This window comes from Ovis canadensis, chromosome 26, assembly GCF_042477335.2.
Source record: "Ovis canadensis isolate MfBH-ARS-UI-01 breed Bighorn chromosome 26, ARS-UI_OviCan_v2, whole genome shotgun sequence".
NCBI classification, from domain to species: Eukaryota; Metazoa; Chordata; class Mammalia; order Artiodactyla; family Bovidae; genus Ovis; species Ovis canadensis.
In genome coordinates, this window is record NC_091270.1 from 23979031 (window position 1) to 23988056 (window position 9026).

The 9026-nt window shown below is 39.9% G+C and overlaps 1 long non-coding RNA gene across 1 annotated transcript; it reads right to left on the minus strand.

Moving 5' to 3' along the window:
- Positions 1–2403: 2403 nt before the first annotated feature.
- Positions 2404–7734, minus strand: LOC138430828 (uncharacterized). The gene is made up of 2 exons (XR_011253398.1): positions 7140–7734; positions 2404–3254 (listed from the first exon to the last, which is right to left on the minus strand). It is a non-coding gene; the product is annotated as an uncharacterized lncRNA (long non-coding RNA).
- Between the last annotated feature and the right edge of the window lie 1292 nt (positions 7735–9026).

The following is a 9026-nucleotide window of genomic DNA, read 5'->3' on the forward strand; positions in this document are numbered from 1 at the left end:
AATGTAAATATGTACAGGGGAAATAAAGCACAATAAACAGGAACAGAGAGTAATTCTAGTTCTGCTACATTAAATGTGCACAGTACCTAATATACCCTGAAGAAAAGACTATGCCCTATTCCTGAATTCTCTTAGACTTCTAAAGTCACTTCACTTACCTCGTAAAAGCACCTGTTCTTCCTCATGCAGGGTAACCGCTGACATCAGCAGAGGCGAGTAAGGACCCTTCAGTTTAGGTTAAACCCACTTCACTAATGAAGGGTGGGTTTATGACCTCTTAGTGAAATATTTTCACTTTCATGCATTGGAGAAGGAAATGGCAACCCACTCCAGTATTCTTGCCTGGAGAATCCCAGGGACGGGGAGCCTGGTGGGCTGCTGTCTATGGGGTTACACAGAGTTGGACAAGACTGAAGTGACTTAGCAGCAGCAGCAGCAGCAGTGAAATATTGTGATTCTTCTTAAAGGACAATATACTGGAATTGAAAGGTAATTAAATTAGGACCCAGGTTCAAGTTCCATTTTGATCTTTTACCAGCTTACATGACTTTGGACACCTCATCTAAACTCTTAGAATCAGCTGCTTCATCTACAAAATGTGTACTGATTATGCCTTCAGAGGAATAACTGGAGAATGAAGTATAAAGTATTTATTTTTATTTTTAAAAAAAATTTAGTAGAGTATAGTTGATTTACAATGTTGTATTAGTTTCAAGTGTACAGCAAAGTGAATCAGTTCTACGTTATGTATATATCCACTCTTTTTTAGATTCTTGTCCCATATAGGCTGTTACAGAGTACTGAATAGAGTTCCTTGTACTACACAGTAGGCCCCTATTAGTTACCTATTCTATGTATAGTAGTGTGTAAGACTGTCCCCAGAACTGATCAATATTAGCTCTTTTACCTCCGAATCCCAAAGGTTCTGGCCAACCTTGAAGTCAGTTATGCCATCACTGAGCTCTGTAACAAAGAAAGTAGTACCTGCCGATTGACTTGTTGAGAACATTCATTAATGATGAAGAAATTTAGCCAAAAAGCTGGTAGTGTCACTGTTTCATCAGATTCCTTTAGGGAATGTCCACAGTATGAAAAGTTTCAGCTCTGGGTAAGCTGACAGCAGTGGACAGTATTGCTAGCAATCAGAGCTCAGCTCACTGCGAGCACAACATCTAATGATTTGGAAGCAGAAATAGGACAGTAAACACTTTGCGCAGTGCAGGGCCATGCCCCCTGTGAGCACTCAGAAATATAATCCACGGTGACTATGGCAATGAGGAACGGGCCCGGACCCCGCAATCAGCTTCTACAGCCATTAGCAAGATGCCGGCTGCTCAGGAAAGGAGGCTGCCGCCTCTGTGGCCTCTGAGTCTATCTCCACGCGCCTGCCTGGGTTACAGGGCAGTGACTGAAGAGGCACGGGGCTTTGGAAGGACAGGAAATGGCCTGTTTTCTGACCCAGATAAAATGCTGACAGTCTGTCACGAAACCATTTTCTGCCCTGAAACCTTATTTACATGTTTTTTCCCTTGAAGGTTCTGTCTTCGTGATACTAAATTCTTAGTGGTGGGGAGGCGGAGAGGGGAGGGTGGGGGTAGGATGTTATTTGTATCAGGGAGCTATCCACTTAAGGATAGAGCTTCAAAGGTGCTTTAACTCTCTGACATAAGGCCACCATGACGGTCTCTTCTTTCAAATAAGGTATTGATCAGGAGACAGAAGCCGAAAGACTAAATAAAGGAATAAGTAAATGGAACAAAAATAATGGACAAATGCCTCTGTTTTTTTCTGATTTTTCTAGAGTAGGCATATGGCAGAAACTGCTTGTCACTTGCCACGGTCTGGTTTCCCTTCCTCTTTGCTAACAGAACTCCAGTTTTGCTGGAGATGATCATCAGTGTTTCCTGCTTAATATATAAATTCACTTCCTCTAAATAACTTTGCATCTTGGGAAAGCTCTGTTACCTAGTTCTTGCCAATAAGATACAGGCAGACGTGTCTGGGGAAAGCATCCCTTCTCAAGATAAAGCAAAGCCTTATGAGAAAGGCTTTTGGATCTTTCCATTTCTTCCCATGTGGGATCAAAATGTGATGCCTGGAAAGGGAGCAGCCATTATGCAATCATGAGGGTGAAGGCCACATGCTGAGGAAGGCAGAATAGGAAATAGGAGTTTGAATCTTTGATGGTCTTGCAGGGCTTCAACCATAGCAGCCTTGGACTCCCTATCTACACAATGTCTTACATATGAGAAAAATGTATATGAGCCCTTTCTGTGCTTAAGCCATTGTGTTTCAAGTTTTCTCTGGCTCAAAGTCAAACATAATGTTATGTAGAGCATGTGTTATTGGTGGAATTGTTTTTAAATATATAACTTTTTATGTAGACGGGGAAACCAAAACAACTGGTGTGACTCACTTTATTGTGATATTCACTTTTTTACCATGGTCTGGAACCAAAGTGGCATATCTTTGAGATATGCCTGTATTTATCAATTTATATAGTCATATCTGGGCTTTCCCAATGGATACAGGAGATACAAGTTTGATCCCTGGGTTGGGAAGATCCCCTGGAGGAGGGCATGGCAATTCACTCCAGTATTCTTGCCTGAAAAATCCCATGGATGGAGGAGCCTGATGGGCGACAGTCCAAAGGGTCATATAGAGTCGGACATGACTGAGCTACTAAGCATGTATGCATGCATATATATATATATATATATATACACACACACACACACATATATACACCCATGTACATATGGATATATATAGTTATATACATATACAGCTGGATGTTTGCTAGATACTTCCATACAATAGCTTGGTATATTTATTTAATTTGTTCTCACAATCAAGAGATTTTTTAAATGGATATGAAAAGAGTACTGTATTGTGAGTAGTACAAATCTGAAATCTTAAATATAAGTGTCAGGAAACTATAGATCCCTAGGTAACAAATGAATTGTAGGGCAAGGGAGATGGACATTTTCAGGCCGATTTTCTCTCCTGATTTTCATTCAGGCTCTGTGTCAGCAGACACATAAGTCAGTGGGTTCTCTAGACTCAGGACTCCTCCCCTGTGTCACAGGCTCCCTGCATGTGTCAGCCTCTATTTGGGTCCTTTGTGTCACCTCCGTGGGACTTGAGAACAAGAGGAGCAGATGCATGCATGGTGGCTCTCGTGTTGCTTTGCTGCCTGTGAGCAGCAAAGTCCTTTGTCTCTGACCCAAGCGTCTCATGTCTTCTTCCAGGACCTATGAAACAGAAACAGGTTAATTTATCAACCTGTAAGTCAGGTTAGACCAACTGCCAGGCAAGATAACAGCCTCATAGAAAAACTTTGGAATTGTTAACTCCTTTTATGTTTTATGTGAAATTATCTACAGGATTTGTGTTATTTCCTTTTTAAAAGCTTGATAGAATTCACCACTAAAGCCATTTGAGACTCACGTTTTACTTGTGGGGAGATCCTGATGATAGATTCAATTCCATTTTTAAGTGACTACACAGATTTTTTTATTTTGTCAGTTTTGGTGACTTGTTTTACAAGGGATTTGTTCACCTCATCTAAATTGTCATATACGTTGCCATATACTTGTTCATATGGACTTCTCAGGAGACACAGTGGTAAAGAATCTGCCTGCCAATGCTGGAGATACAAAAGACACAGGTTTGATTCCTGGCTCAGGAAGAGACCCTGAAAGAGGAAATGGCAACCCACTCCAGTATTCCTGCCTGAAAAATCTCATGGACAGAGGAGCCTGGCAGGCTACAGTCCATGAGGTCACAAAGAGTCGGATACAACTGAGCACACACACACTTGTTCATATTTCCTTATTATTCCTTTAATATGTGTAATATATGGAAAAAGCCAAACTCTCGTGTATTCCTGGAAGAAATAGTTTTGGTTTTCATTTTAACTTTCTTGTCTTTATCAAAAGAAATAGTTTGTTGCTCTTCAGAGGACTTACTTTCAGTTTTATTAATTTCCTTTATTTTATATTTATTGATCTCTATTGATGTCTATTATTTTTGTCCTTTTGTACTCTGGGTTTAAATTGCTTGTCTCTTTCTAAATTCTTATGGTGGAAATTTAGAGTGATCTCAAGTCTTTTTTCTTTCCTAATATAAGAATTTTCCTTTAAGTACTGCTATAGAAACATCCCATAAAATTTCATAGGCTATATTTTCATAATTTTTTTCAAATAAAGTTTTCATTTTCTTTGTGATTTTTTCACACATTTTTATGATCTCTTTGATATTTAGAAGGGAGCTCTTCAGTTTCCAAATGTCTAGATTTATTTAGATATGTTATTGATTTATAATCTAAGTTGTTATTGTCAGCTAACTTCCTTACAAGTCAAGCCTTTTAAGTTTATTGAATATGTTTTTTTCCCAACATATAGTTTATCTTGGAGATTTTGCTATATGCACCTGATAAGGGGTGCTAAAATCTCCATTGGATTGCCGTATTGTTCTTCCAATGTTTACTTTGGGTTTTTTTGTTATCAACATAGTTTATCCCTTAAGTCTTAGCTCTCAGGGCCGCCCCACACTAAGAATGATGTCAAGCTTGCTTTTGGTTTCGTATCCAGGTTGACAGTCTAACACGCCTCCCTAGCCTCTCTGCATGGACGGGTGGTTGGGTGGTTGTGGTTGCTGTTGTGGTTGTTTTGGAGTCCTGTGGAGGAAGGTACTCGAGCAACAAACTTATAGAATGTCATTCTTCCACTCTGCATCAAAGCTATGTTGAACAAAACCTACTTCTAATCCAGCAAAATAAGGGCAAGAGGGCACAGTATACACAATAGCAGTTAGCATGTCATGGCAGTGCCAGCTCCAAAAGGACCCTGGTCAATATCTTGAAGCAACATGTGTCTCAGCTTGCTGCTTACCTAGCCAAAATCCATTCTCTCCTTTGTTTTTATTAAAAGAACCCTTGTTTTCAGCTTTTATTGGCAATGCAGCCAAAAAACAAACAAACAAAGAAAAAAACCCTAAACAAACAAGCCCTACCATTTTTCAAATTCTATGACAGCAAAGGCTGCCTACAGCACATGGCTTTGTCGCTGAGATAAACTGAAACCTAACCAGGAATTCCTATGTAGTTTCATTTTTCTGGCATGGGTGTCAGCCCTTCTTCCTCATCTTATTCTTCCTGCTTGGAATGCGGAAGGGAGACTAGTGGTATCTTGTGACCATGCAGTAACCAGAAGGGTGGAGGAACAAAAAGACAAAATAAATCCAGGGTATTGATGCTATCATGAGGCTACTGCACCAATGTCACTTGCCTATGTCCAGACTTAATATATAAGGACAAGAAAGAACAGCCTAATTCGGTTAACATAATTGTGTTTATATGCAGTGGAACCTAATCCCTGCTGCTGCTGCTGCTGCTGCTGCTGCTAAGTCGCTTCAGTCATGTCCAATTCTGTGCAACCCCATGGACTGCAGCCTACCAAGCTCCTCTGTCCATGGGAGTTTCCAGGCAAGAGTACTGGAGTGGGGTGCCATTGCCTTCTCCGAACCTAATCCCTAACTAACCCCAAAAGAGAAATTTATTAAGAGACACATGACTCTATCAGAAGCCAAGTTCAAACTTTGGCCTGAGAGTTACACTTCCACACTTTCTACTCTTCTTGAAAATTTTCCATAAAAAGTAAACTTCAAAACTTTCTATGTTATTATGCAAAGAACTCAGTGCAGGCTTTCACCCATTTTGCATCATTTCGGTAATCAGAAGTCCTCCAAATAGTGGTTTTCTCTCTCCTTGAAATATCACTTCTTTTTCTGAAATGAAATATTAAGCCCAGGCCATACCGAGGAAGATTGTTGACTGCCCTTCTGTAGAATAATTTGACTTCTTACACAGTTTGAAAGACATTACATGGTGAAATTTGTACAAAATTATTTTCTTATCTGGGACCTCAGCAAATGTGTTTCTATAACTGCCTTGGCCTTTTCTCTCTTGAATTGACATCACGTTAAATCCTTTTCTTTTTGGGAGTGCTGAATTCTCAGTGTGTAGTACAAATCCCTTTTGCATTAGCAGTGAACCTCAGATGAAATTTCTTACATGCTTGTGCTGGGGAATTAATCGACCCGTTTACAATCAAGCTGTCACATGAGTATCTACTGATGCAAACTTCTACATCTGAAAAAGATACCAATTCCAATCGACATTTAGGATAAGGCTCTGAAGGCCCAGGTCGAGAGTTAGTACATGAGTAGAATGCAGTGCTTCTCAGCTCTGTTAACCTAAATTTGAATATTGTGTGAAGTTGAGTGCTTAGTCCTGAGAGACTGTGAAACTTGTATCTGTGCATGCACAGGGGCATGCGCGTGCATGCACACACACACACCCCCCCTAGCATTTTCCAGTTGCTTCATGAATGAAAATAAAGGAACAGAAAAAAAAAAAAAAAGCTGGAGTCAATATTTAACAAGTAAGCAAAAAGTGCAGAATTCTAGATATCTAACAGCTTTGAGTCTTATAAACTTTTCAAGACTAAGAGATTAATAATGGAAAATAGAGCCTATTGTGAATTAATCACTAGTCCAAATTGGGCCAAGCCAATAACAATGAGATCAGAAATGTCAAAGAATCCTTCTTGAAGCTTGACAGATAAACTCTGAACCCTGTCTGCATGATATGAACAATGTGAAAATATTGTTCTTCGTTTTTTTTGTATAAGTTTCAAGACAGCTACAAATTACTTAAGACTGAGTTTTTTGTTGTTGGTGACTTGAGCAGCTGATTAAAATTACATGAGCTAAATGTTTGACAAAAACTGATCTTATATTTGTCTGCTGAACTGGAACTTTGTTCTGCTAGGAATATAAATCTATTTTACTTTATTATGACCATTGTGTTCTTATTAAAACCTCAAAATACAATAGATTGGACTAAATCATCTTCTTGGGACTTTTGTTTGTTCTACTACGTAGATAGAGGTGGATACACATAGAGCTGATGAGTTATCACCAGGTAGATAAATGTGATTAAGAAGGCTAGAGCATGCTGAACCTTCTTAAACAAGCTCACTATATTTATATCTGACCTTTAGTTGATGGTGTAACCTGCTTCTATATGGTCTGTCAAGCTCAGGATCGAGTATTTTTCTGTAAACTGCACACACCTTTGATTGCTTCATGCTAGCGAGGTCCATCTGTTGCTGTCATTTCACAGCCATCAGTTTTAATGTTGCTGCTGCTGCTGCTGCTGCTGCTATGTTGCTGCTGCTGCTGCTAAGTCGCTTCAGTCGTGTCCGACTCTGTGCGACCCCAGAGACGGCAGCCCACGAGGCTCCCCCGTCCCTGGGATTCTCCAGGCAAGAACACTGGAGTGGGTTGCCATTTCCTTCTCCAATGCATGAAAGTAAAAAGTGAAAGTGAAGTCGCTCAGTTGTGTCCGACTCTTTGCAACCCCATGGACTGCAGCCTACCAGGCTCCTCCATTCATGGGATTTGCCAGGCAAGAGTACTGGAGTGGGTGCCATTGCCTTCTCCGAGTTTCACTGTTACCTAACTTCAAATCATGCCTCAGCGCTGTCCAGCCACTTTCAGAATGTCCACAAAGTAGATACCACCGAATAATGACAGGATCCAGGCACTTCTGCTTTCAGCGCCAGGTCCATTCTCAGCTTCAGGATAATTTCTGGCGTTCTTTTCTTCTCTGTCATGGCCAGAAATACTTTGCTTAATCTCTGCTCCTATTGTCTGCTGTCCCCTCCCTCTGTTTTGCTTCCACTTCTCCAAATGACTTGCATTTCCTAAAACAACACACAGGCTGCTGACGCCCTAAGAATTTTCCAGTAACTCTTTATGTGAAACTGGCAGGGATGTAAAATAAAAACAATGAATTTGCAAGTAGGAAGATTTCAAACCTCTTATAGTTTTGATCTTTGGTCTAAAATGACCAAGTGCCTGCCTGGGTTGCTACCTGAAAGCTGTTAAGAGTTCTGTTCTCAACTTTTGTTTCTTAAGAATAGTGCCTCACTAAGCCCTTCCCCACATTCTGACCCAGTCAAGGCAGGTAATATATTGTTGCCCATCCATGTGCCTCAAGTGGCAATGCCACATTTTTAGTATTTCAAGTGTACAACATGATGATTCTTTTCCTTTTTAAAACTGAAATATAGTTGATTTACAATGTCGTGTTAGATGCAGATGTACAGCAAAGTCAATCAAATATATATACACACACACATACTCATACATACATTTTTTTCAGATTCTTTTACCTTATAGGTTATTACAAAACATTGAGTGCAACTCACTGTGCAATGCCACAGTTTTGAAGAAGGATATCCTTGATATAATTTCTCACTAGAACAAATGTGGTCTTCACCAGAAATCTAATGTTTATAGTAATTACCTTCTGAGAACTGCTTCCTTTTTGTCTTTCAGTTTGCCCAATAAAACTTAGTGTACATTGATGTAGTTATTTTAATTCTTTTCATAAGTAATTTGACAGCAATTGTGGGAAAACTATCTTGGAAAATGGTTGGTAACTGAATGACAATGCCATGAAGCAAATATACAAAAGTACTACTGTTCTTGAAAAGTGGAAAGTGAAAGTTAATTGCTCATTTGTGTCCGACTCTTTGCAACTATATAGTCCATGGACTTCTCTAGGCCAGAATACTGGAGTGGGTAGCCTATCCCTTCTCCAGGGAATCTTCCCAAACCAGGGATTGAACCCAGGTCTCCCACATTGCAGGTGGATTCTTTACCAGCTGAGCCACAAGGGAAGCCCAAGAATACTGGAGTGTGTAGGCTATCCCTTCTCCAGGGGAATCTTCCAGACACCCCACAAACCGGGGTCTCCTGAGCTGCAGGTGGATTCTTTACCAACTGAGCTATAAGTTCTTAATCTTTTCCAAAATTGCCAAATACCACATATTTCAAAATTGTACTATGAAACTTTAAAGCTCACTTATGATGAATTGCAGGAAATATTTACCTGACTAAATAAAATTTCTCTAGAAAATGCCATAGTACAGTTTTGGTATACTTTTTTCTTC